General features: G+C 53.2%; 1 long non-coding RNA gene across 2 annotated transcripts; it reads right to left on the reverse strand.

Annotated features, from left to right (window-relative positions):
* Positions 1 to 18701: 18701 nt before the first annotated feature.
* On the reverse strand, positions 18702 to 25105 carry LOC135412291 (uncharacterized). 2 transcript variants are annotated; one of them, XR_010429552.1, is made up of 2 exons: positions 24209 to 25105; positions 18702 to 21703 (listed from the first exon to the last, which is right to left on the reverse strand). It is a non-coding gene; the product is annotated as an uncharacterized LOC135412291 (long non-coding RNA). The 2 variants fall into 2 exon arrangements; XR_010429553.1 differs by having other exon boundaries at positions 18702 to 24131.
* Positions 25106 to 26261: the final 1156 nt, after the last annotated feature.

Consider the following 26261-nt stretch of genomic DNA (forward strand, 5'->3'; position numbering starts at 1 on the left):
AGAACATATTTTGTGCTCCATTGTTTAGACTCAAGAAGGCATAAAATCTTTAACATCTATTTATCATGTAGCTATTTTAATGTAAACATTTGTCTATTTGGATGAAGTGTTTTCATTATTAAGCTAATTTCCACATGTTTCAGATAGACTGATGAGTTGGAAGCAGAGCACTTGCTGATGAGAAACGAAATTCGGCCGCGGCTCAGCCTGCTGTCAGATACATCTTCATTAGTTTTTGTCATTCACTGATGGCAAATGCTCTATAAATGAGATGACGATCAGGTCCGCCTTGATAACTTGCCTTATCTCATTAGTTTTCACATCAAAGTTAATCAGCAATGTGAATTGTAATTGCTGGAAGAGACAATGCAATAGATCACTCGGCCTTTTTTTTCTGCGTGGCATCTTGAAACATCAGCAGGCTGGTGTGAGTAGATAGGCTCCGAAGGAAAATGATGTGGAAAGCATAATAAGCAAGCTGCTCGGAATTAATGAGCTTACCCAATAAGAAAAGAATAACCAATCAATGTGAGCTGGGCAAATATAATTTAGGAATAATTGCTTGATTGGTTGTCTATAGTAGGCTGATTTGACCACACACAAGGATTAAGAATTAAGATGTCAAGGCAAAAAATAATTTGGCAACTGAGGGCATGTAATTTTTTGTTCCCCTCCCTTTATGACTGAAAGCGATGGCTGTTTGATATGTTATTCCCCGGGAATGAAAACATTAGACGGGCGCGCGCTGGTGGGTGGGGTTTTTTCCCTCTCCTTTATGCTCCTTTTATCATACAAGGTCTTTCAAACCTCCGTGGGGATATTCCAGTACGGGACATTAAAAAAGGAATGGGGAGGGGGGGAATAAAACTAAAAAAAACCCCCAACCCCAGCCGTGTTGGCTGGTGAGCTCTGCACGGCGAGGAGCTGGGGGCTGGCAGGGGCTGTGCACCCCGCGCTGTGCCGGGGGTTGGCAGAGCCCGGCCGTGCCCGGCTCCAAATCCGAAAGGCAATTCCTGCGCTACGCACGCTTTCCATAGAATTTTCCCCACAGCCACTGGCCAATTAGTAAAGAACCCTTATATTCTTCTATCTAAACTATAGGGAAGGTTCAGCCAGAAGGTAAATTTGCTTTGATCTACATTACACCTAATTGAGTCACCACCAATGTCTCTATCCCAACATCAAGAAATGTGAAAATGTTAGATTATTTCACTGGGGATTAAACCTAATTTTCGCGTGTTCTGCATTAACCTATTAGGCTGACTCATCTGCATTGCTAATGCGGCTCAGGCAGCTGTCACTGCTAAAGAAAAACATGATCATGCAATCCTTGAATGAATGATTCCAGCTCTGATTAGTGTTAGTGAAGTTAGCTGAGCCCTGGTGATAAGGCAGGAAAATTCCCAGGTTGCCAATAGCTTTGAAAATTATCAGACTCTGGGCAAAATGTAGCTGGCGGCGCGCGGGGCCTCCCTCGGAAGGCGGCATTATTTAAGGCTGTCTCTTCGGGTGCTCGCAGGAACGCGGCTGCTGCTTCCGAGGGGCTGGTGCCAGGGGTACGGATTAAAATGCTAATGGGGAGCGACCTGAGCGCGCCCGCCGGGGACAGCCGAGGTTCTTCCCTGCCCCTTTCCAGGCGGGAGCGGCGGCCGTGCCGGAGCAGCTCCGGCCGGGAGAAGGGGCTCGGGGGGCCAGCGAGGACCACGGCCCGCGGCTGGGCTCCACTCTTTGTTCACCGCCGTCAGCTCCAGCCATTCCTGCTTTCTTTCTATCTGTCAAATTTAAATAGGGGAAAAAAAAAAAAAGAAGCAACAATGACCCATCCCCTTGAGATGGGAAAAATTTAGGAGTGAGTTATCCCCGAGCAATAGAGCCAGGAGCCAATTTAATCCGATTAGTGCCTGCCGACAATGGATGCTCCTCGCCCATTGTGGACAGAAGCTTTCACTTTATTTGTTTTTATTAGCCAAGGATCCCAGATATCGGAAAAGTGGAATTTTGCCCCGACAATCAACGAAAAAACAAATCGAGAAAAATAGTCTTAAGTGTCAATATTGATCTTTTGGCCTTGACTCTGTGTGGAGAGGACTTGTTGAGTGCCCAAAGTTTGCAGCTCCCGTCCCTGCCTGCTCTTGGTGCTCCCAGTCGTAGGGGGTGGTGGCAGCTCTTCCCGTCGGGATGGTGGGTACGGAAGGCAGGGGCTGCCGAGGCAGAGCAGGGGGGTTTCACTGGGAAAAGACTCGCGGTTGTCGCCCAAACGGCAGCACTGATAGCAAATGTAACGATAGCCTCCTTCCCATCACATTTCATAGGAAGAAACTCTGGGTTTTCATGTACTTGGAATGCATTCTCCTGTATCCCAGCCCAGCATGGCACCCATATCCGTGACTGCCACGGCATCACTGAGCTCCTCTCCCTCCCTGTGTGACTGTGGCATCCCCTGGGTGAGGACAGGCCAGACCTGGGCTCCGTGTGGTGCTGCTGGAGTGGCACCAGGCAGCGAAGGGCAGGATGGAGGTGGAGACCAAGATTTACAGAGGGTGACCTGTCCTGTGCCCAGAGCCCCAGGAATTCCAAGGGGAATAGGAGGAGAAAGACAGAGGGCACCAGCAGCACCCTGTGCCCCGAGGGGCCTCCCTGGCAACTGCCACCACGGGCTGGCAGTGTTGGCCAGGGCAGCTGGACCTGGCCCTGCCCTCGGGCTCATGTGGTGCAGACCCATCAGCTTTGGGGTTTTGCCCCCAGGTGCCAAATGCTTTGCTGTCTGGAAAAGCACAGACCTGCTGAGCAGACCTGTGCCCCTGGCAAAGGTGCTCCTCTGCACCTTTGGGAGTTTGGGAGAGGTGTGTTTTACCATCCCAGGCTCCTCGAGGAGCTGCACACCAGAATCCCATCCTTCTGACCCACATCCTGCCAGGCAGTCGTTGGTTCTGCAGGTCAGGGATGAATTTCCCTGCAGAGCCTGGGAGCAGCTCTCCCTGGGCAGGTGTGTGAGCACCTGTCCTTGTGCTTCCCTGAGCAACAGCCTGCACGGGGAAAAGCGTCAGGGGGCATTATTCCCTGGAGCTACCCCAGGAGAGGTACTGTTTTCCTAAAATGAGATTTTTTTTTTCTCCCCTCTGTTACAGTGAGTGGCTCCAGGTGTCAACTGAGCAAACTCAGGATCAGCTGCAGCTCTTCCAGAGTGCGTGTCCACGTGCAGAATATTCCGGAACAGGTATTTCACTTTAAATTCATGCCCCGTCTTATTCCAGAATATTTTCCCTGTGTAGAGGAGCACTTGGCTGGGGTCTCTGCTTGCTGCCGTACTAGTGATAAGATGGATTGGCTGATCTAATAGGTCTTTTCAATCTCTGATTTTGAAAGCTAAGATTGGGAAATTAATTTCAGAAAGGTCAAAACAGAGCAAGGCTATCCTGCCGCTGTGTGATGGATCCTATTTTTTTTTAAATCTGCCTATTGAAGGAAAGGTTAGTTATTCAGCATCCTGCAAAAGAAAGAAATAAATAAAGCGAGCCGAGGAACACAAAAGTGTATAGATCTGCTGACCCACCCGCAATCTTCAGTTAATGAAAACGCCGGGAGCGGGAGCGCTGAGAGCCTGCCGAGCTGGGGGGCACCGACCCCGCGGGGATGCTCCCCCCATCCCCGCCGGCATTCCCGCCCGGCACTGCCGAGCTGGGGGGCACCGACCCCGCGGGGATGCTCCCCCCATTCCCGCCGGCATTCCCTGGGCACGCCGCGCGTGTCCGGCGCTGCCCGGGGGGCTCCGGAGCGGCTCCCGCGGTGGCCCGAGCGTGGGAGGTCTGCTCTGCTCCCACCCCGGCCCGGGGGGGCTGGGGGGTCAAGGGCAGTTTGTGGAAGCGCCGAGTCAGTCCCGGTGGGGTTAAGGAAAAGTCCAGCCCGAGGCACCGAGGGGGAGGAGGGGGGCGGCAGCGTCGCTCCGGGATGGTCGTGGGGAGGGCTGGGGAGTCGTGCCGTGGGTTGGGGGAAAGCTGGTCGTGGTTTGCTGGGAAAAGAAACAGAAAACTCGGAGGAAGAGGGGACAAATAATGAAAACAAAGGCTTCACGTAGGTATTTCCCTGCTTTTCATTTCTTCTGTTCCAATGCACAAGCCCAACAGTAAAATGGAAGGTAAATTGCTCCAGTCATTTTAAAAAACAGGGAATCGGGGAGAGCAAAGGGGGGAATCACTTCTTAATTAAAAAGAAAATAGATTTCTTTTGTTTGTTTACTTTTTTTTTGCCTCTCCACCTGATATATTCAGTAATCTGCCGAGCTGCCCTTCCTCTTTTCCCTTCTCTTATTACAGATCAATATGTTGAATTTTGGGAAGTGGGGAGAAATCAATTGTTTTTGGTAGCACTGATTAAACCCCTGCCCTGCCCTGCCAGTGCCGGGGATATTGTGCCATTCCTGGAGTCTGACACATGAGGAGAGTCCTGGACTAAACCAGGAGGCTGCTGTGCCTGGGATTGCTGTGCAGCCCCACATCCCAGTGGGATACTGCTGGGAAAAGCCAGGGGCTGTTGCAGGGAGGGTTGGTGTGTGGGACAGGCCAAGTGAACTGCAGCCAGTCCAGAACTCATGGAGCACCTTTCCTTGTTCTGCTAAGGACAGAATTCCTCGTGAGCACTAACTTGGGTCTCCAAGGAATTCTGCTGAATGCTCTGGAGGTAGGATCCTGACTGCAATACCTAGCCACAGCAATGTTAATTAACACACTCATCTTGGATTTAATTCACCCTTGAACCTGTATGAGTCACTCTCACTTTACAGTTCCCTCCTTACGGAGAAATTCTAAGCCTGTATGGATCTGGGGCTGTTTGGTGTGGAAGCGTGCTTCCCAGCCATTCCTGAAGCTCTCCACTTCTTGCTTCTCCTGTTGCTTTCTGCAGTCAGTTATACAAAACCAAAACAGGAAAAATGGGCAAAACAAATATCTCCAGTTGAGGATTATGCTCACAAGTTCAGTAATAAATAGCAATTATTAGTCAATATATACAAACAGCTGAATTATTTTAACACATCAGACCACACTGGAGATAAAGGATAACTTGGGAAATGGATTGTTGCATTTATCATTCTGAACAGAAGATGCCAAGGAAAACGCTGGAGCACAGAAACACATCTGGCTCCTTGGCAGGGTTATCTTTTCCCAGTAAAGATCCCGAGCAGGTTTGACCGGACACCAGAGCACCCCATAAATCAGACTGAGCTCCCCACAGCAAGGGCTGGGGAAGCTGCCAGGTGCCACTTAACCTGTCCTTTCTGAGGTTTCCCTTGCTGCTAATTCCAGAAAGATTGGAGCAATTCAAAGGTAAAGAGGTTTCCATACTCGCAAATATGTCCTGCTCCCCAAAGCTGATGCTGGAATTAGGCATGGATTAATCTCCTAGCATCCAGTGGAAAAAAATAGGAACTTAAATCTCTGTGAGTAGAAACACAGATATGTTTAGGGTGAATGTTGGCTTAGCTGGAGGAATCCGTGCAGTGGGGGCATGGGGGGCCCGTGGGCGCCGTGTCACACACGTGATGTGACGTGACGTGGGTCCTGGAGTGACCCGGGAGCTGCTGCTGGGTCGGGAGCTGCTCCGGCTGCCGGGGGAGGGCCGTGCGTGGGGCCGGGGGGCCCCCGGGGCCGGGGTTTGTTGTCAGTGTGTACACACGGAGCTGCAGCTCAGCAGGCTCTGGGAAAGGCTTTTGTAGGGACGTGTGTGTGGTCCCTCGACACGGAAAAGGCAGTGAAGAGCCACCGGCTCGGGGAGCACCTCCCCATCCCGCAGGGTCCTCCGTGCAGCGGCTTTCCCGCGGGATGCTCTTACCCCCGGGCGCTGGGGCTTTCCCTCCAAAGCAGGAACTCAGAGGAGGCGCTGCAGGTGGGGGGCAGGAGGCTTTTTTCACAAGAATCAGAGATTCTGGCTCTTTACTGGCACGTAGGTGGGGCTCATTTCTCCCTTGCTACAGAGACAGGGACAGGGCTGCCACAAAGCAGGATTTTCCCAGTGTTTTCTGTGCTTTTGCCTTTTTTTCAAGCCCTTATATGACACAGAAGCTGAGCAGCATTCGTGTATCTTGGGATTCCTTCCCGTAACTTCCAGGGAGTTTTTCCCAAGTCCTCACTTTCCTCCCCTATGAAAGTGCACCTTTACCTGCGAGAGGATCCAGGTGTGCCAGACTCAGGCTTAGGGTGACAAAGGCATTTAGGGCTTTGTAGTCCTCCGGTTGTTTTTATTCACATGTTGTGGATTTTTTTCAAATTCAAGCCCCGCTTAACCACAGCATCTCTATAGCAGTTTGAATGTTTTATTATTATTAATGTAATAACTTCACATCAAGTGTGCACTTGCAGCAGATTGGCATGGGAGAACACAGTAATTCTTGGTGAGGGTGCACGAGTGAGATGCCACACAGGGGGTAACTCTGTCAGAGGGTGAGCAGCTGTGGGGCACGAGGCCCCTGAGCACTGTCCCTGCCCCAGCACGTGCTGCTCCTCAGGTGCAGCCCCGAGTGACTGTGCCAGCTCCATGGCAGTCCCACACCACCCTCCCAGCTTTCCTGGATGCTTTGCCCTGGCCGAGGGTCCCAGCCTGGCACTGCTGTGTAAGCTGTGGGTCCTCAACCTCCACAGATCCCGGGAACACCGGGGGAATAGCTCTAAACCCCATTTAAATAGGGAGTGGGAGGGAGGGAGAGGGGAACATTTATTACCATCTAATCCTGCTCAGATTTTCTACACCATATGTCTGAGCAGCAGAACATGTGAAATGTGTACTAATTACTCTGCCTGTGTCATGTGTGTATATTTTATATGCAGTCCCTGACCTTTTTGTTAATAACTTCACATTATATTCATTGACCTGAAACAAATTGAATTCAGTGGCACTCACTCTAGAATTGAATTACATAGTCTTCTTAATTGGTCTCTTATTTAAATGTGGAAAAGTAACAGTTTACCACCTGTAATTATTTTTTTACTTAAGAAATTCCTGCAGAGAGTGTGCATGTGCGTGTCCGTGTTGGGCTCGTGTCCGGGGGGAATTATCACAGAAACCCCAAGCCCATCTTGCACCGTGGGGTGGAAAAAAACCCAGAAGTTTTGTTCTTCTGAAGCAAAACCACTTGTAAAAGTGTGTGAAAGCCCCAGAACAATCTCTCCTCCTCGGTGGGAAGGGCAGTCCCGGGTGAGCACCTCCGTTCAGCCCCCACGAGCCGGCTGTTCCCCCCCTTTGCCAGGTCCCATCCCAGCTTCTCCATCCAGTCCCAGGCATGGAGAGCTGAGGTGGGAGTGCAGGTGCTGCTCTGGGAGTGCTGACCCAGCCAGGGCCTCTCCTGCCGTGCAGGAGAGCGGAGAGCGGGGCTGGAACCTCCGCCTCGCTTCTATCCTTCCAAGGCCCAGTTAATTGCCAGAGCCCGAGGAGGAGACTTACTCTTTACTTACTATATTTAACTTAAAAATGCAAATGTTATTAGTGTCCCGATCAGTGATAAGAGTGCCTTTGTGCCAGGCTTTAACCTCCATTAGGGGGGATTAGGAGAACGTATCCACATTGGCATTTTCCAAGTGTCACTGTGACAGCACTTGCTGCACAAATGCCTGGCTGTCACACTGAGGTTTATCACCAGGTTTTTTCCTGCGAATGCAGACTAATAAGCCCAGAAATTACAATTGCCTCCCTGCCGAATCTGTGATAGGCGGAAATAATGATATCAGTGCCCTGCTAATCTCCTGCCTCCGCGCTTGGCACCAGCCTATTGAGTCACCTGTCATACGCCGCTTTGATGAGGCGAATTCAATCTCTCAGCTATAATGACAATGGAGCCATTTTAATGTTTGGAAATGATTATGTGAAGGTTTCTCTTTGCTCTGTCTTGGCAAGCAAACCGGGTCAGCGTTCCGGCTGTGTCTCCTGCCGCCGCTAACGACTTGGAAGGAGCCGGGCTGTATTAAGTGAATATGCCAAGTTATTAGAAAGGAGACACTGAAGGCGGGGGGGGGGGGCGACATTCTTTTTATTTCCTTTTCCACAGCAAAGCACGAGCCTGAGAAGATGCTTCATACATGTGAGCATCTCGCCCACGCCCACGGTGCCCGCCAGGGTGTGAGGGCTCTGCGTGCCGGCCACCGCAGCCACCTGCCCCAGATCCACTCGGGAATCCCTGGGTCTGCACAACAGGCTGCAGGGAGCTCACTGAGCAAACCAAGAGCCCAAACCTGTTCCAAGGCAGGGCCAGTCCTTCCAGCCTGCTCGAGTGTTGGGAATGGGCTGGTGGGGAGCTGCACGCTGGAGCCTGGCTGGGCACTGAGGGAGAGGATCTCATGCACCTGATTCCTGCAGGAGTGTCGGTTTCAGTTCACTTTGCTGTAAACAAACTGATTCATTTGTTGAAACCAGGTGACACTCCAGCCTTTAAACTGCAGCTGAAACGCTTGGTTTGTTTATTTGTATATAAAAGGGAAATAACTACATTTCCTCACACTGCCAGAGGCCCCAGATTCACAGAGGAAGGCACCTCCAGGATGAATGAGGGCTTAAGTCGTCTTGGAGAAGTGCAGGGTCTGTCAGTGCCCACAGCTGGAATTCCATAGGCTGTGTACATTTTGGGGGCTCTCCGTGCTGCCCAGGCTGCTGGCTGGCTGGCCTCTCCCTGGCAGCTCTCTGCCCAGGTGCTGTGGGATGTGTGTGACGTGGCCATGGCCCAGTCCTGCAGACAGGCAGAGTCCCTGCTGGAAGGGATGCTCCCCGGGCGGTTCCCATCGCCACTGCCCGGGGGGAGCCTCTGGCACTGAGGTGTGGTACCCTCGGGGCAGGAGAGGGGAATTCCTCATCCTCCCTCTTGCCCTCCCTGCCAGGGCATGAGTATTTATTGACTTGACACTAATTTTCTGAAGTCTTGACCAACCCTTTGCTGAGGGAGGGACAAAGCAGCGGAATTTCAGATGTCAAGCTTTTATTAGTGCGAGTGTTGGAGGCCACCCCTGGATGGGTGTTCCGGGCTGCGTTGCTCCGGCTCTCCAGCGGGTGGGAAGCAATTGGGGGGCTGGAGAGAGAGGATGGAGCAGAAGCCAATTGACCCAGCGGTGCAGGAAGTACCACTGAGCCCATTTCACCGAGGGCCCTCTGGAAGAAATCTTTTTTATTAGAGATGAGTGCTGGAATTATTTCAAGGAAGTGATTATCTATCTAATAATTGTACCCACATGAGTGAGTGCCACGGATGAAATTAGGGCAGCAGATTTGGAGATGGGCTGAGCAGGCGACGCTGACACGCAGGGCTGTCCCCTGGCACCTGCTCTGAGGGATGCTCCTGGCAGGAGCTGGGCTCTGCGTGGTCACTCCGGTGGGATGGGTTGGGTGGCGGGACACACGCCTGGATGTCTGTGTTGGGTTTCGGGCACAGCCTCGCCGGGCCTGGCTGGGGGCTGGCATCGCCCCTCTCCTCCGGGCAGCCTCGTGCCTGCGTGGCAGGGGGCTGGGTGCCACCCCCCACGCACCCCCACGTCTCCCCTAATTAAGGCAGCCAATCTAATTAGGGCGGCGTGGGGTGCAGCCGCCCCGTGGGGGCGCATCAAAGCCGGCGTGGGGCGCGAGCGCGGGCAGCGCAATTACCCAAGTTAAGAAAACATCCCTGTAATTAGCGAGGCAACTCTAAGCACAAGGAATGGAAATTAGTCACAGCGCAATAAATTAGTCGGTGCATATATTACGTGCCGGGAGCGCCCCGGGGGCCTCCTGTTTGCAAGGCTTTGGTTTGCAGCCCCATGCCTCTCAATAAAGCATTCATCCCTAGGTGATTATGTGCCAGCAAAAGGAGTTTTTAACTGAATTACAAATTTTCTTTTCTAATTCTTTTGTAGGCAGAATTGGGATCCCTCACTTTTTTCTCTCTTTTTCATTTTTTTTTTTTTTTGAAGGTCCGGGGAGCAAAGCCACTTCCCTCCCCCTTCAGCTAATAATTAATTTTCAGCTTTTCAGGGTGCTTCAAGACCCTGCATTGTTTGCTTTAATTAGGAGCGGTAGTTAAGGAACTATTTCAAAATCCCTCCCCAATTTTGAACTATTTTAGCTGTCGTTTCTTTCCTGGGGGAAGAAAAGGGGAGGGCAAAGCAGGAAATTGGACTGTAGCAGCACATAACATTTGCATCAAAATAATACAGCCGGCAACAGAAAATCACAATCACATCACTCAGAAGGAAGGAACAGAATACAAATTAAAGGAATAATGTAAATTTTTTGCCATTAAGCTTCAATGACCATTTGAAATGGTGCAAGGCACAAAGGTTTTGATGAGCATCATCCAGTTTGATTATTCATACTTGTGCTTCTGCTTGAATTAAAGTAGGAGTGCTAGAGCCTGTTAGAGCAAAATATTTGAATTGGTAGTGAACTCTCACCTTTACTTGCATCCATTTACTTTTCAAATGAATACCAGATAAGTTAGTGCATTTTATAATCGGCCTGTTTTCCAGTGAGTGCTGTCATTACATACCAATTTCTTTTAGAAGTGCTTCCTAAGAAACATTAAATACTTACAAATAAGGATCTGTCGATCACTGGCAGCAGCCCTCTCTGAGCAGTGCTGGGTGATGCAGGCAGGCTGTGTCCTCCCTTCCAGGGCTGGGTGTGACTTCTCCGACCTGGCGTGCGGCTGCCAACGGTGTCCGACCCCGCTCGCGAGCTCCAGGCTCTGCTTCCTGCTGGAATCCGCTTCCCACTGGGCACCCGGCCCCTGTGCCAACCCCCTGCCTGGCCAGCTCCTGCCCTGGCCTTGCTGCTTTGCAGGAGTGATGTGATTTCCTCCCCTACTCCACTCTCTCTGACAAAACTGCCCAGGTGTTTGTGTGCCAGGAACTGAGGAGGTACAGCAGGACTTTGAAATGGAGGACGTTGATTAATGGCCTCAAAACTTGCATTTGGTTTGGATATTAGGAAAAATTTCTTCCCCAGAAGGGCTGCCAGCCATTGGAACAGGGTGCCTGGGGTAGTGGTGGAGTCATCATTCCTGGAGGGATTTCACAGATGTGTAAATGTGGCACTTGGGGACTTGTGTTAGTGGTTGCTTTGGCAGTGCTGGGGGAACGGATGGACTCGATGGTCTTAGAGGGCTTTTCCAACCTAAATGATTCCATTAAAAAAGAAAAGCCAAAAGGCAGCCTCAAAGTCACCACACAGAATGCCAAAAGGGTTTGGGTTGGAAGGACCTAAAAGTCCACCTTGTCCCACCCCCTGCCACGGACAGGGACACCTTCTGCTAGATGAGGTTGCTCCAAACCCTGTCCAACCTGGCCTTGGACACTTCCAGGGATGGGGCAGCCACAGCTTCTCTGGGCAACCTGATTTGCTAAGTAGTAATTAGGCTATTCCTGATGAGCAATGAGCTGGTGATGCCACTCCTTCAGCTCCATCCGCTTGGAGATGTCAGCAGAGCTCCTGCCCCTCCGAGGGCTGGCAAACACCCGCTGCTGGAGCAGCCGGAGCTGCGGATCCCTCACCCTGCCCCACGCGGGAGCTCTAGAAAATGCCTTTTATTAAAATGAGGGGGGGGAATCAATGCAACTACACATCAAAACCGAGCAAACCTCCGGTTTAGCAATTCCCAAGCAATCCCTCAGGAGCCAATGAAGGCCGGGTTATTTAAATGAGAAAGGCCGGGGATGAATGCCTGCCTTTGTCAGGGCGCTTCCCCAAGGTGATCTGGGTTAAACCCGTGCTCTCAGGGTTAATTATCAGCTGCTTTTCTTTTAAAAATGTTTTTTTCCTTATTGACACAGGAGAGTTGATTTATGTAATATCCATCATAATTCCCAGATTTCTGTAGATTACAAGGTTATCCCCATGCCCTGCTCTGCTGGTGGAGGAACATGGGCTCCACACCGGCCTCCCATCCTGCTCTGAGGGGAGAGCCGGGTCCGGCCACCACCGCTCACCCTCCTGCTCCCTGGCCCTCCTTCATTAAGGATAATTAATACATGGTGCTCTGGGGTGCAGTTAGAACCAAATAAAACAAAAGAGCAGCATGGAAAAGCGCAGCCCTGCTCTTTCCTTCTGCTTTCTCCCCCTCTCTGCCTTTCCAGCCCCCCAGGGGTGGTTTCTGGGGACCACCAGCCCCAGCCCAGCAGGAGCCCAGACCTGCTGCCCCTCTCCCGTTCTCCCCAAAGGTGGAGGTCACATTTGGGATCGTGTTTGGGGTCACAGCCCTGCACATGAGCCTGGAGGTGCCACGGGGTCGCTCCTGTCCCCACCAGTAGTTTAATAAACCAGCTGAAGGAGAGCCCACCACTCCACCACTACCCCAGATTGGAATCCAGCTCTCCAAGCAGGTCTTCCAAGCCTGAACATCCCGGTCCTGGAGACTGGGAGGGATGTCTGCCCTCACCCAGCCCTCAGCAGAGGCAGAGCAAGGCTCTGACCCCTCTGATCCCAAGGTCCAGGAGGTTTCCCGGTGCCTGGGCACAGGGAAAAGGAGTAGGGCAGTGCTGGCAGGTGAGGGCAGGCACACACAGCTCCCGGCACCCGCAGTGCCAGGGCCTTCGGGAAGGAGCATTTCCTTGGGCTTGGCTGCTCCACCCTTCTCATCCCTCCACACTTGTTTGTCTTCCTCCCAGCCTTGGGTTTTCGGTGCTTCCTCCCTGCCCAGTGCTTCAAAGCCCCGCTGTCTTTCCGGGCACTCCACCACGTCCCTGTTCTCGGCGGGCTCTCCAAGGCGCTGGGCGGGCACTGGCTGCGTGTGGGCAGCCCCGGATTTATGGACACGCCGAGCGCTGCTGCCGCAAAGCGCTGCTTTCAGGGATCATTCCACTCGACTGGCTGAGAAGAAAACTGCTCGGATAGAAGCTATGTCATAATAGTTGGGAACTGGATAACGCCGCCCCACCGCCGGAGCTGATTTATTCTCCTGTGCCAGCGCGGGGAATTGGTCTCCACCAAAGCAGAAAATGGAGCCGGCTCTTCAGGAGGGTTTAAAATCAAGCGGCTCTGGAGTCACCACCTGATTATCTCAGTAACCTTTCTGCAGCCAAACCATTCCCTTCCGTTCTGGGCGATGCAAAGCAGATATCCCACAGGACCAAACCAGAGCTCTGTCCCCCCCCCGAAGTCTAACTTTGGTTGTCAGCTCCCCACGGCGGCACCGCTGGGGCTGGGGAGGTGCCGGTGCCTCGCAGAGCGGCCCAGGGGGAAGTGGAGAAGTTTAAGAGCAGCAGCCCAAGCGATGATGAGAGGAATGGCAGAAATCAAGAACATCTGCCTAGATTTGCTTTGGAAAGGGAGACCTGAGGGGCTGCTCGAGAGCGGCATTCCCGCCGGGCAGGGTGTGCCGGTGACCTGCCGCTCAGCACCGCAGGGACACGGGGCTGCCACGCTGTCACTCCAGCCTGGCCAGCACCTCTGGAGGCTGACACCCCTGGGAAGGGCTCTGGGCAGTCCAGGCAATTAGTTTAACTCTGCGTCTCCAGTTTGGTTTTCCAGAGGAGCAGATGAAGCCATCGCACAACCGGCCGGGCCACGGAGCCTGCAGCAGGTCCTGCTGGTGATTCCTGGCAGTGTCCTGGCTGGAGGCTGTTGGAAAAGTGGCGTTTGGCCATGATCCAGCTCCAACCCACCCGGATGCTGAAGCAGTCCTGAAGCGAGTTCTCTGCTGCTCCCTTTTCCCAGCACGCTCTGCGCAGCTGGAGGTGGCTCGTGTGATAAATGGACAAGGTTCAAAAATACAGCTCCTCTGAACTTTTTAACCTTACACGAAAGGGAGGAATTCTAAGAGCAGTGGATAAAATTCAATTAACTGAGATGACAGAAAATAATCTACTAAGCGCGTACATCAGGCAATTGGAAGCTTTCATACCTTTCAAAAAGGAAATAACCTATTTCTTTCCTTGTTATCTAATGACACAGGAGTTTATTTCTCTGGAAGCAGTTACAAATCTACCTAATGGGGCCTAAATGCTGCTGCCAGGCAATTAGGGGTTTATTGTGTGGCTAAATCTTTCATTTCCATGGCGGTGATTGTGGTGACAGGGGAGCTGCCCCTTGGCCCTGTGTGTGCCTGTACCTGCTTCTTTGGGCAACCTGTGCCAGGGCCTCACCCCCCTCACAGGCAAGGATTTCTTCCATATACCTAACCTGAATTTCCCCTCTGTCAGTTGGAAGCCATTCCCCCTCGTCCTGTCACTACAGTTCCTGCTGAAGGGTCCCTCTCCAGCTTCCTTCAGATCCTGGAAGGCTGCTGAAGTCTCCTCTGAAGGCTGAACAGCCTCAACTGTCTCAGCCTGGAGGAGCTGAGGAACTTTCTCCTGTGGGAATGTGTGGTTTGAGTCCCCTCATTGTGCCAGCCTGCTGATAAAGGCGTGTTGGGGTTTGCACTGTGCTGGTAATTTTCCTTTTGGTGTGTTTGCTGCCATGACTTATTTGGTGTCTGATCCATGAGTTATCCCATTTCTCTGAGCTGATTTTAAATGTTCCTGCGCAGTCTTTGTACAGCCTGGGCAGCTTTTGGTTATGAATGAGCGCAGAGACACACGCAGGGGTATTATTTATATAAAATATATAAGCAGGAGGAATCTTCATAAATCACAGACTGCTATTATCCTGGGGTTCGTGACAGCCATATCTTTTTTTTTCCCCAGAAACCCAGAATACATTAAACACCCTGAGCCTTGGAAAGGGACCTTTCAAACCTGTACAATTGCTCTATTTATCCCATTCCTAGAGCAGGCAGCATTTAATATCTGAAGTCTGTTCTATACAAATCAATCTTAGAAGTAAGATTTAAGCCAGAATTTATTGAGGGAAGCTCCTGTATCTGCCTGGAGGGATATTGTGGTTTATGACCTAAGGAATAGGGTGGTTAATCCTGGAGGGAGAGCCTTTGGAAAGCTGTTTTACATCGGGCTCTGCTGGCGATCTCAGGCCTGTTTTGGGTAATATTGGCATGTGTGTGGGCAAGGCTGTGCCTGGAGCAGGATGCTGCAGGGGGATGAGAGCTGGGATGCTGTGGCAGGGCCTGGATGCTGCAGAGCATCGCTGCCCTGCAGTGGCACCTCACTAGATCATTCCAGAAGGCCCCTGCTCGGGCTGCACTAATCAATAGCTGTGCCCAACAGTTTACTACAGCGTTTAATTAAACAAATTTACCTTTTGAGGGAAAATCCATCGCAAGCAATTTGGGTCCTGGTGTATCACAGCCTTTTTTGAGGTTACTAGTGCTTTTAACCACTGTCTAAAGTGCAGGCGGTGTTAATTAGCATATTTAGGATTAAGTAGATTTAGCATGCAGTAATCATTCCCTAATTCAGTAAGAACTATCTCTGGTGAATAGTGGACATTAATGACAGTTGCAAGAGCTTAGATATTACATAATCACTAATTACATTCTGCACAATTAGCGGAGACTCCTCAGTGTGAATGGCTAATGGCTGATTTGTGTCAGCAGCCTGTTCTGGCTGTACAGAAATATAAACAGTCTGCATAATGTTCCGAGGGAATTAGCATAGGGAAGGGGGTATTCCATGGAGCTGGGAGGCCAGGAGGAGGGCTGATGGATGGGGTGAGCCCAAGGACAGGGCAGATGTCTGGACACACCCCTGCCCTTCCTCACCAACGACCTGGCAGTGCCGCCTCGTGCTTTGGGGCTCTCTCGGCTCTCACCGGGTGGGTGGAGGGTAAACCTGGCACCGAGGGGCCTCTGAGGGAGTCTGGGGTGTTTATTGACTGCTGAGCCAAGGGGTGTGGGACCCTAATCTCCTTGGAGACCTCGGGCTCTGTGCTTGGGGGAGCAGCCGGGAACAACACACAGCCTGCCGGGGCAGGAATAGGGACTGACAGACCTGGAAGTGCTGGCTGGTTTGTCTGGGGGTTTTTTCCACTGTTATTTGAAAATACATTCAGCACACAGCCACATTCAGCATTTCCTCGCCTTTAACCATTTTCTAAAAGGATGAAAAAGTAAAAAAGACTGAATTTTGTTTTCCCCCATCGTGTGTGCCAAAGCTGCCCCTTGTGGAGAGGGCCTTCCTTGGGCAAACCCTACAGAGGTTTGGGCAACAGTGAGGTGGCAGGCAGGAGAATCAGTCCTTGCTCCACTGATTTTTAGTGATGTTTGGATCAGGACCACGGTTCCTTATAAGCAGAATTCATGCTCCCACATTTGTTGTGTGATTAAAATGAGGAATAGTGGTATTAAGCGGAGGGAATTGTTTTGGACAAATCCCAGGCTGGAGACCAGCACTGGGCCCCTATACCTTGAGGTATTGGGTATTTTAAATTAAGATTGCATGTGGTTTTAAAAGGCATTGTCAGAGCAAAAGCAATTTAACAAAAGGCAATGTATCTGACGGCGACTCTCCTGTCTGCCAAGTGCTCTTCTCCGCGAGCGCATTGTGGGGACGCAGATTACATCTCCTGAATATTTTTGTCTGTTGCTCGGTTCATTTTCATAATAATAACTCGCATCCGTCTCCATCCTTTCATGTTGAAGGGTTGCAAACTATTACACAAACAGACCCGCTCCTGATGCAGCCACCTCCAGGGGACAGCGGCGGCTGCGGGGAGCGGCTGCCCCGGGGGGACGCTGAGCCCAGTGGCCTCTGGGCGGGGGGCCCAGGGGGTTCTGGGGACCCCTATCTGCAGCACCCCCCACCCTGTACCAGCAGCACCCCCCACCCTGTACCAGCAGCACCCCCCACCCTGTACCAGCAGCATGTACCTGACAGCATGTGGCTATTGGGGAAGCCGAGAGCGGGCGATCCCCGTCCTGCCTGCACGTGGGGGGACCCACAGCGGGGCACAGGGTGCCCAGAGGAGCTGTGGCTGCCCCATCCCTGGAACTGTCCAAGGCCAGGTTGGACAGGGCTTGGAGCAACCTGGAATAGTGGGCGTTCCTCTCCATGGCAGGGGGTTGGACCAAGGTGATCTTGAAACTCCCTTCCAACGCAAACCCTGCTGGGATTCTGGGATTCTGTGTCCCAACAGCAACACCTCGAAGCCCTGGGAACCCCTGTGAGGCTGCTGGGCTGCCTCTGCCCCAGCACACGTGTGGCTCTGCTCAGTTCCACACCACTAGGCAGGAAGGACTTTGAAAGGGTTTATAACATTTGTAATGTTGTTTCCCACCAGCTGGGATGGCAGAGCGTTCCCAGTCAGGCCTGAAAATATTGGCCTTTGAGTGCCCTGTGTAGAACTCCGTATTTTTACCTCAGTGGGGCCGGTAGCCGGGCTGATGTGAGTTAGGGCCGCCCTGGAAGCAGTGCTGGGGCTGAGGGCAGCAGGATTCCTGCCCCATGTGCCAGGGAAGAGCAGTTCAATGGGGCAGCTGCAGCATGCAGAGCGTCATGTTTAGCTATGGATTCCTCAAACCCCAGTTTTCAGTGTCAGTGGTGGTGTTTCCTGGTGTTCTGACCCAACCCAGCACAGTGTGTGCTGTGCCCTCCCTGCCACTGGCCATCAGAGCCTCCTCCAGGAGGCTGGGGGGCTGCACATGAGCCGCAGGCCCTGGCGTGGGGCAGCATTTCCCTAAGTGCTGTTTGTGGAGGCAGGTGCTATTCCTTACATTATCGCCAGGACATTTAAATCTCCCTGATTGGCATTGTTGTCTCAAAGACGGTGTTTTTCCTGCTGAGAAACTGCATTAGATCGGCAAACGGAGCTCATTTCCATTCACTCAGCAGTCTCTCTAGAAATGACATGCAGTGCTTGAAACTGTTTATTTCCAAATTCAGGCCTCCTCCGCATCAGTCATCAGCTTCAATTACCAGTTTTCCGGAGCCGAGCCATCAGGCAGTCTGACACGAGGGTCCAACCTAATTCCCACCTTCTCCAAAGTCAAGAGCATAATGTGCAGATGAAAAGGTGGAAAATAGCCTGGACTTCATTAGCATGCAGAGCCCGGCTGTTCATTTGCTTGCTGCGAATGGAAGTTCTGACACTCGGCGCCTTCTGCAATATGAGAAAAGTCCTCTTCAGAGTATATGATGTCCTCACCAGCCAGCAAAGGTCATCAAAAAGGCAGGCGCTGACCTTGCTCCCTGCTCTTCATGACTAGTTTATTGATTCCAGGAACACCTCATTACATGCCGGATCAACATATTATTGCCATGTTCAGCGGCTGAATTGTTTACAAGTGTCTTTATAACCAGCAGAAAGCCTTCCGGATGATGCATGACTACACTCATTTGGATGTGACCTGCCAATTAGATGTTATCCGATACGGTGCCGTGTGTCTTGATCCCTGACCGGGCCCGCTGCCCTGCATCGGCACGGGCCCATTTACTACTTCTTTCTAACGGCTCTTTGGGAAAGTGTCCATTAGCCTGTCAGTCTGTAAATATTTTATTTTTGTGCCTCGGCGCCGCCGGCGCTCCCGCTCCGTCATTTGCTATGCATGAGGTTCATAATCAGCCGGGGGAAGGGGTGTTTTATGGCGCCGGCTGATAACCCACCCCATTTGCAGTCGGCGTGCGCGGCCAGCGCTCCCGAGCCGCGGGCCGGCCCGGCACACACCCCCCGCATATTTTATCCAGGCGCCCGCACCGCCAGGCTGCTGATTTATCAGCAGGGGGAAGGCAGGAGTGAACCCCCCCCCAGCCCCAGCCTGCCTTCCCCTGCCTCTAAAGGCCAAATAACTTACCACCTAGCACTTCCCCGGCCCGCGGCCGGGCAGCTCGGGGCATTTACACGTGTGGGGACACGAGAATTTCACAAATAAATCACACGGCACGACTGCTATTTTAATCTCTCATTACAGACACTCTGGGGCTCCATAAACCAGAGAGTGGCACGGCAACTCGACGGGCGAGTCTGTAAAGAGGCATCTCGGTGCCAAAAAGTGGTGCTGGGAACGCACCTTCCAGGCACCCGTTGGCACAGGTGGGATTTGCCTCTTCCTGCCTCAGGGTACATCGCCCTGAGATGACAAAGGGAACCCCGGGTGTGGCTGAGGTGGCAGTGCCAGGGTTTCCGTGGGGTTCGAGGCCCAGCGAATGCAGGCGCACGTAGAGCTGTGCCCAGAGCTCTGCAAACATTAATTAAACTACCCAACGTCGCCTGGCAAGTGTCAGTGCTGAAATCCTCGTGCTGGGGTTCAATCCAGGGACCAAAGGGGCTTAAGGGTTTCCAGGGTGAGCCATCAGCACTGAAGATCTCCAGTGTCCTGCACTGCAAAGCCAGCGTTGCATCTCCCTGATCTCCAAACTCGCCGTGCCAGGCCAGGCTCCGTCAGCCCCGAGCCACAGGAACGTGTGAAGAGCAGGGGATGCCCTGTGCTGGGTGCTTTCTGATTCCCTCCTTACAACATGGAGCATCCAGGCACCAGGGCTGGAAAAGGGGGATTTGCATTCCTTAAAGCAGCACATTTACCTTCCAAAATAAAACCCGGGTTTGTGTGTAATTAGAGCTGGGGCAAACCACGGTCTCAGTCTGAACAGCCACAGGCTCCAGAGACAGCACAGTGCATTGATCTCAGTTTTGGAAAGGAGGAAAAAAAGCCTCCATTTCCTGGCAAATCCATGGGTCTGGGCAGCCCTGGAGCTGCTGATGTTGAATATTCAGGGGGCTGATTCACCATGGTGACTGTGGGCCTTACCCTGGCACCAGTGATGCAGCCAGGTAACAGTGTGCCCCAGCACAGGCTGGCACAGCAGCAGCTGAGTCTGTGAGCTCCCAATTCTGACTGGGATCTCCCCCTGGGGGCTGGGATCTCCCTCCCCCAGCAGAGGTACCAGGTCTTGGCCTGTCCCACAGCGCCGTGCTGAGCCTGGCATTATTTATGCTGTGATAAGGCTGCAGTGGTTTATCAAGCCCCAGACATCTGTCCAAATTTGGCACCTGATCCCTTCACTTCTGTTTACGGCCCTATTTCTGGATTCCTGCTCATGGTGTAAATTCTCTCTTTAAATGGGAGAGAAAAATCAGCTCTTTATGACAGCAAACATGAAAGTTGCGTGATTATGGAGAGGAGCATTAACCTTTCCTTTAGCCTGGAGAACTTCATAATCTTTTTAAAATCAACTTTCTATTAATTTTAGAGTGATGCTTAATGCCTGAAGGGAGTGAGGAGCCATGGCATCTCCAGGGGAACTCTTGGCAACTGTAATTTAAGGTCAGGCCTGGGGTGCTGTGGGAGCCACGATCCTGCCCTGCTGTCCTGCCCCACTGCCCAGGGCAAGTGGCACCAGGAGGGGCCACAGCCCCCCCACCTTGGTGGCCTCACCAGGAGGCTCCTTAGCAGAAAAATTAGGTGGTCACTGCATTTATTCACGGCACCCAGTGTGCAAATTTAATTTTCCTTCTCGTTGCACTCCAACAGAGTAATTGGGCAGGGCAGGGCAGGAACAAAGGACAAGGTCAGTCACTTGTCTGGCAAATGGAATTACACGTCGCTCCGAGGAGAGGTTTGGAAACCACATTCCCTGGCTGTGTCCCACCAATGTAAAAGCCAGAAGAGATGGGTAAGGCAGGAGAGGTGCTGGGCAGCCCCCTGTGTTCGTGAGGGTTTGGGTTGTTTGGAGCTTAGTGATAGTGCCGACGGGGTTGAGTGTTTCTGGATGAGAACTGGGGCAGGTGGCCTGGTGGGAGGCTGCTCTGGACCCTCAGCCAGGGTGGAGAGACAGCCAAATACTCTGTAAGCAGCTGAGAGAAGTCTCAGTCACCAGCTCTTGTTATGGGGGACTTCAACTTACCAGGTGTCAGATGGAAATAGGGAACAGCAGAGAGGAGACAGTCCATGAGGTTCCTGGAGTGTGTGAAAGAGAAATTTCTGACTCAGAGGGCTGAGGAGAGACCTTATGGCTCTGTGCAGCTACCTGAGAGGAGGGTGTAGCCAGGTGGGGCCGGTCCCTTCTCCCAGGTAACACATGACAGGACAAGAGAAAATGGACTCAAATTGTGCCAGGGGAAGTTTAGTTTGGATATTTGGGAAAATTTCTTCACAGAAAGGGCTGTCCAGCCCTGGCACAGGCTGCCCAGGGCAGTGGTGGATCCCCATCCCTGGAGGGATTTAACAGCTCTGTGGATGTGGTACCTGGGGACATGGGTTAGTGGTAACCTTGGCAGTGCTGGGGGGAACTGTTGGACTCGGTGATCTTAGAGGGATTTTCCAACCTTGACAATTCCATGATTCCGCGTTTGCAGTGCGCTGGCTCCCATTAGTCCTGGGGCAGGGGGAGAGCCAGGGCTTCCAGGAGAACCCGTCCCCTTTCCAGGTGGTCGTGGAGGGAATGAGGCAGCTGGGGGACTGTAAATCCTGCCCCCAGCAGGGGTGATTCCTCCCCGCTCGCAGGGCACTGGCACTGGCCACAAACCCCCCCGGGATCCCCGGGATCCCTGGAGCGGGGGCACAGCCCGGCCCCACAGCACACACCGGCCTCTCCCAAGGGGGGCTGCGGCCCCTCCTACCCGGGGGGGGCTTTATTAATTACTGGTAATTAGTTATTTTCCATATTGCCACTGCTGGGGGTTTGTTGCAGGGAGCTGCTGATATTTCAGGGATAAGGAGGGTGAGTGTGTGCCGTGCAGCTGAATCCAGGACAGGCTCCAAAGCCCTGGCCGCCGGCACAGCCCTCGCCGAGTGTTTCCAAACTGAATAGTCATTGGGTTGGCAGATAATTCAGAAACTATTTGTATGAGCTGTTTATCAAATTATTAACTGCACAGATGTTGTTTGGTTGAAGAGCAGCTGAACCTTCTCTCTGCCAGCCGTGGAGACAAAGGTCTGCAGGAATAATTGGAGATGTGCATGGAATATTAAATTAATTTACTGCTCTTAATTCTTATGCAAATCCTGACCTCTGATAGAGCCTATCAATTACCCTGCACACAGGGAAAAGAAAGGAGAACAGTTTCTTTCTTTTCTTTTCCCCCCTCTCCTTTTTTTCCCGTTGTTCTCCAGTTTGGGGTTTTGTTTCTTTTTTTCTTTCTCCCTTTTGAAAGGGAACTTGGGAAAGGAAATATTTGGGGCAGGAAAAAAAGCCATTTATTTGTGGGAGAAGCAAAGGGCTGGGGTTATTTAATTGAATCTCCTGGTTGCAGCGATGTTCCCCGGGGAGTCAGGGTGCAGTCTTTAAGACTGGGGCGGCTCAGGGAAGGCCTGGGAATGGAGGCCAGAGCTGGGCTGGAATAGCTCCACACACTTCCCTAGGAGGGGCTGGAGGGGCCCAGCTCTGCCAGCACCGTGTTGGGCTGCAGTGGGACAGGACTGGAGGCCCAGGTTGATCCCGAGTGGGTTTTGGTGGGATTGGGGGCAGGAAGGGTCCAGCTGGGGGTTCGGGTGGGTTATTGGGAAGGGCTTCCTGCTGCTGGGAGCTGGGCTGGTTCTGCCAGTAATTACCAGGGAAGAAGAAAGGGAATTTGTTGTCACATCTATTGTGAGGTGCCAGGTAAAATGAAGCAGGATTTAATTGGTCCTCATTAAACAGAGCTGGTTTTCTCATAGGGAGAAAGGCCTCGTGCGGGCAGCGTTTAATTGGGGTTGTGTGCGCGCTGCTCAGCCGGCGCTTAAAGGAGCACTCCGGGCCCTGCTCTTTCATCGGGGTTTCTAATAAGGGTAAATAAATAGGATGAATAATGCCATGGGGCTCTCCCTCGACCCCTGCAGCACAGCGCTGTTCCCCCCGAGCCGCTCCCCGATATCCATGGATCCAACACAAGTGGGATCCCTCGGCAAGCACACCTGGCACAGCCCCGTGGGCTCCCTTAGCATGGGAAAAGGGGAGCAAAACCCCAAGTTCCACCACCACAGAGCAGTCTGGCGGGGATGGGATGGGGAATTCCTTGGTTAGTGACTGTCAGAGAATGGGGATGGGGCCCGGGGGGAGGGCAGGAGGGGAAAGAAGGGAAGGAAAAGAAAGGAGGGAAAAGAAAACAATTTTTTTTCCTTTTTCTTTTTCTTTTTTTTTTTTCTTTCCCCGACCTGTAAATCCCGGGAAGCGCTGGGAGACTGCACTCCCCCTCCCACGCAGCCCACTCGGGTAATTTCATTTATCCCACAAATCTAATTAGCAATCCGTGGCTGACATTAATACGGATCTAATGAGGCCGGCGATGACCAGATTTGCGGGTGAGCGCTGACAGAGCCTTAAAGGCACATCGCGCCCTGGCATCGGCGGGACCCGGGCGGGGGAAGAGCTACTTTAGAGGGGGGAAAAAATGAGGATGGGAAAAAAAAAAAAAAAGGAAAGGCCGAGGGAGGGGGAGAAAAACATGAAGAAAACCCCCGCGGGTCAGGCTTGGCTTATTAAGGGAGCTGGAGCTTTGCTGGGCGCAGCTTATCCGACAGCATCGGGCCTCCGTCCTGGCTTATCCCGAAATACTGTTCTTCAAAGGAGAAAAAGGAGGGGGGGAAATAAAGGGGGGAAAAAAAAGGAAAGAAAGAAGAAGCCAGAGCCCACGGAGTCGCTGTGCAATTTATTCCGAAGGGTGGCTGTTGAGAAGGCGGCAATTTGCGGCGGCCGGGGGTTATTTAGTGCGATATGAAATCAAATGATCCTATTGCTCAAATAACAGTGTCTGGGAGGAGAAGCGAGCCCGCTCCAAAGGTAATTGTCTCCAGATGATATTCCCATTATCCCCCAATCCCGACCTAAACGCTGCCAGCGCCGGGCTGGAATCGATACGGGGGGAGGACCGGGGGGGTCCCGGGGCCGGGGGGAGGCATCCCCGGCACTGACTCCCCTCGGGAAGGGCGGCAGGGCTTTGGGGAGCTCCTAATTCCCCGTGGCTGCCGTCTGTCCGTGCCTCGGCGGGAGCGGCCAACGCCGGCGGGGGAGCCGAGCCCGGAGCCAGGTAAGGGGACCCTGAGGGAGCGGGGACACGAACGCGGCCCCCTCGCTGCCCCCCGGGCACCGCTCACGGGCGGACCGTGCTGATCGCTGCCCCCGGCCCGGGGGGTCCGTGTCCCCCGGTGGGACCCCCGCACTCCCAGCTCCAGCCCCGCCGCGCTCGGGCGCTGCCGCGGGCACTGCCGGGGGGGCCGCCCCGTCCCCGGGAAGAGCCGCTGGCAGAGCAGCCGGATCCGCCCGAAGCGGGGGTTCGGCACCCCCCCCACGCTGCTGCGGCTTCACTGGAAACCCTGGGCTGGGGATGGAGCGGCGGCCCCGCCGGCCGCGGCGCTGCCCGGCGATAACATCGCCGGAATTCAGCGTCTGGAGGGAGGAGACGGGGGAGAATCCAGGGGGACGGAAGGCGGTGAGCGGGAGGGGGCGAGGCCAGCGGCACGTACCTGGGGTCGCCCCCGGGGCGGGGGGTCCGGGCTCGGTGCGTGGCCGCTGCGGCAGCGGGGACCGAGCGCTCCGGGCGCTCCCCAAATTCCATCGGTGCATCCCCCGCGTCTCCCGTGGCGGGACGGGCTCCCCCGGGCATCCCCCTCCGGCCGCCCGGAGCTGGGGCTTTTTGCCTCTCTTTGCCAGCCCCTCGCCCGGGCGGGCAGCGTGTCCCCTGCTCTTCGGGCACAGAGGATAAATGTGCTCCTGCAAAAGAAATAATGCGAGTATTGACGGAGCGGGACTCGGGGCTGGTGTGTCGGGAGAGTCCCGGCTGGTGCAGCCTCTGTGCTCTCCGGGGGCTGGAGCTTGCCCTGGCCAGGTAACAGCGGGAGTTACTGTGCTGAACGAAGGGGGGACTCCGGGGGACGGCAGAAGGAGAATGCTCGAGGTCAGATGCCCCCCCGCAGGGTCAGATCCTGATAGGAACAGGGCACAGAGCACCCTGCAGGCCACTGGGAGAGGCTGGTATGGGGTGTGTGTGTCTGAAAACGGGCAAAACATTTGGGACCTGAACCCCATCAGTGAGCCCCAACCTCTGCCCGCCTGTGTGTCCACCCCATACGAGTCTTGCCTCACAGGTACATCAGAAATGCATTTTTGAGCACTGTCAAAATGCACTGTTGGAGGGTTTTTCTATCTCTACTCAAGCCTTTTTGCCAGGCTTGTACTGAACAGAGCAAAGGGCCCCAAGGGTGCCGAGCTCTGAGCAGACACTGCTTAATTAATGTAATAGTCTTGTGCCTTTCTCCTGCTTTTTTTTTGAACAAATGAATGGTTTTTATGTGTGGATCCTTTCATTCACCACCAGAACAATCCTCTGCACAGGACAGGGGGAAAATGCTTAAATAAGTCACAGCAAACCAGTGCGGTGGTTTGAGATGGGAAGCAAAAAACACCACGTCCACTGGCAACTGGATATCCCAGAACTCGAGGATTTGGGGAGGCAGCGTGTGGGCATTGCCCCGGGTGAGCCCTGGGCTGGCTCTGCAGGCAGTGCTTGCTCAGAGAGCAGCCAGCTCCCCCAGCCCTTCAGTGCCAGGGGGGAGCTCGGGGTCCCCACGGCCGAGCTCAGGGCACCGCGTTCATCCTCCCCGTGCGGCCCTTCGGCTGAGCCGCTCCCTTCCGTTTGCCAGAGTCGCTGTGGACCTGCAGGGGTCTGTGCTGAAATACAGATATCTTGAAGAGGCTTTGAGGATTTTGGTTTGAGGTAGCTAGGGGTTCTCCAGGGGCTCTGTGTTTGCCAGTGTGTCCCGAGCCGCCGGATCCCGTTTCCTGGCCCCACGCAGCACCAACCGCACGGCTCGCCCAAGTGCTTCCCTTTGTTTCAAACCCTTGGAGCCTGGAGCACTTGTTGAACCTGACAAGTGCATCGAAGTGGCTGACAATTAGGAAATAAACAAATATCATTTGAGGCATTTTGGAGCAGAATCCAGTGTTACATAGACGGGCTCATTGCTGTCGTTATCATATTGAATATTAGCCATAGTTGTGATGTTTGTGCTGCTCAGCAGCGTTCCCGGCACGGCAAACACCACATTATCTCCCTGTGCAAAGGCTTCATTAATCAAGCCAGACAATAGGCCAGACACATCCCTTTGAGCCCAGTGCTGGGATCCTCCAGGCTTTTCACCTTGTCCGAATGCCTCGTCCCTGCCAACGCAGGCAGCAGCTCTTCAGAACCACTCGCTCAGAACTGCAGGGCTGAAAGGGAAACGTTACCTAGTTCAGCTAAAAGAATTCCCCAGTTATTTTATGTTTTCCCTTTAATTTTTCATGACTTGTAGAAGCAAAACTTTTTCAGTCTTTCAGTCAGTGCAGGAGATGAATCCGCTGGTTTGTTAAAATGCTAATGAAAGAGCCTGATAGATCTGTGTCCTTTAAAGCAGCAGCAGCAGCAGCAGCAGCAGCAGCAGCAGCAGCAGCAGCAGCAGCAGCAGTGTTCAGACCCAGCAAGATGGAGTGGCCTGGCCAGGCCGTGGCCTCGCTGGCAGGAGCTGGGGAGTGGCCAGT

Source organism: Pseudopipra pipra, chromosome 3 (genome assembly GCF_036250125.1).
Source record: "Pseudopipra pipra isolate bDixPip1 chromosome 3, bDixPip1.hap1, whole genome shotgun sequence".
Lineage (NCBI taxonomy): Eukaryota > Metazoa > Chordata > Aves > Passeriformes > Pipridae > Pseudopipra > Pseudopipra pipra.